The 2,082-nt window shown below is 38.2% G+C and overlaps 1 protein-coding gene across 3 annotated transcripts in view; it reads right to left on the reverse strand.

Annotated features, from left to right (window-relative positions):
* tgfbr2b (transforming growth factor beta receptor 2b) overlaps positions 1-2,082 on the reverse strand; it is a 33,883-nt gene that overhangs the window by 2,893 nt on the left and 28,908 nt on the right. The window lies entirely within an intron of this gene.

Genomic DNA, 2,082 nt, shown 5'->3' on the forward strand with positions numbered 1-2,082 from the left:
TCTTAAAAAAAAAAAAAACCTTCTTACCAACCCCAAATGTTTAAACAGTAGTGTAATATATAACTAAAGATTTTTTCAAAGAAGAAATGTATGCTTTTTTCCAAAAGCTCCCCAAAGAAGTTGCTTGTCTCTCTGCTAATATGCTGTAAATACACTGTCTTACCTGGTGTTTCATCCAGCTGTTGGGGATCTCTGGTCTGCCCCGGTCTCTCAGCACATTGTCTTTCATGCTCTCCACACAGGGGTGCTCTCGGACTTTCGAGCCAAATGGAGGTTCGTAGTCCTTAACCTCTGCAAAGACACACACATGAGACGATCAGATAATCTGACATATGATCTATCCCCTTATGACAGCATGAAGAATCATTGTTGGAGAGCATTTGTTCGTGACTCGTGAGAAGTACTGAGTTTGGAAACTGGAAGCTGGAAGAAAGTCCTGAATGGGGAAAAGAACGCATGTTTCATATGCTCTGGTTATTATCTCCGGAAAAAAAACGTAAATGTGGCATCTGGAGAAAAATGGGACGAAATCAGTTTCTCCATCAGAATGGCAACAATAAATAATGCTGAGTTGTGGGTCATTTGTTTTGTTCACAAGAACAAATTGATGAAATATGAGGCTAATCACTGGACTGTGCCAGCGAGCTCCAAAAACAGATTTTCCAGACCTTGTGAAACCCGCAGCTGCAGAGGCCCAATCATATATCTGTCCTCAGCCTCCATAGCCAAGTACTTGACCAGAGCCAGCTATAACACACAAACACACACAGGGTGCTAAAAAATCTGCAAGAAACACCAAAACCTCCAGTTTCCCAAAAACAGTCAGAGACATCATAAAACAGCAGTTATTGTCCTCTTCTTGGCCAATATAAAATCCATTACTGCAAATGATGGTGGATGAGTACGTTTACTTTGGAGCGGTTTGCTCTTGATTGGAGAGCGTGTTTTGTGGTTCTTGCCCAGCACTCTGGGCCCACAGGAAGGGGCTAGGCCAGCGTGCAGCCTGGGCAGGAAGTGGAGGACTGTGATTGGGCCCCTGCGGAGAAGCTGACTCCACAAGTGAACGCATCCTGTTTTTGACAAGTGGACTTCCCATGTTTCAGTTTTTAAACAAAATACTCCCGCCCCTACGGTGCTATTTCTGCTGTCCTCGGTGGCCCGTGTGAGGGTCTGACCTGATGGTGTTAAAACGGACTAAATCGGAGCTTAGCATGTATGCAGTCCATAGACAAGGACACATGGCTGTCTGCAACATTAAGGTCACCGAGCATCTTTCGTTTTGGGTCTTTCTTGCTTTTTCTATATGTCCTGATTTGCTCAAGGGGCTGAGCTACTCAAATGCACTCGCTATGTGAGGAATGCTGTGGTTTTTGGGAACAGATGTCCTGCCGGCTGAGGCCTCACACCCCAGGCCCAGCTAGAAGTATCCAGGGAAGCACAACCATTCAAACATTTACTGTGTGAAAATGTATTTAATTGAAACTGTATAAAATTCATGTTAATAAAGAATTTATATAATTATTTCTATAAAAATGAACGTCCAACAGACATGTTATCATATCAACCAACAATTCTGTCCTCAATAAAATACTTTTTTTTTTTTTTAAAGTTAGTGCACTTGGTTACCAAAGAGATGACAGTGCCAATGACTAACAGCTTGAGAAATATGAGATGTGTAATATTTACCTTGATTTTTTTCACATAAGGTAAATGTAAAATTTGTAAAAAGTAAATCAAGCTGTAATTGTCAAATTAAAAAGTGTGAAAATAAAATGTAATTGTATTTACGATACATAAAATAAAAACTGTGAAATGAGCATTGTTGTAATAAGCATTATTAACATTTCAAAATGTTAAAAAATAATTTCTAAACATTGTATACAGTATAAATATACATACTCTCTCTCTCTCTCTGTCTATATATATATAAATATATATATATATATATATAGAGAGAGAGAGAGTGTGTAGAAATTATTTATTTTTATATATTTGTGGAATAAAACAATGCTCATTTCAGTTTGTATTTGTATATGTATATATATATATATATATATATATATATATACACACACACAATCT

This window comes from Sinocyclocheilus anshuiensis, unplaced genomic scaffold, assembly GCF_001515605.1.
Source record: "Sinocyclocheilus anshuiensis isolate Anshui unplaced genomic scaffold, SAMN03320099.WGS_v1.1 scaffold267, whole genome shotgun sequence".
In the NCBI taxonomy this organism is placed as follows: Eukaryota; Metazoa; Chordata; class Actinopteri; order Cypriniformes; family Cyprinidae; genus Sinocyclocheilus; species Sinocyclocheilus anshuiensis.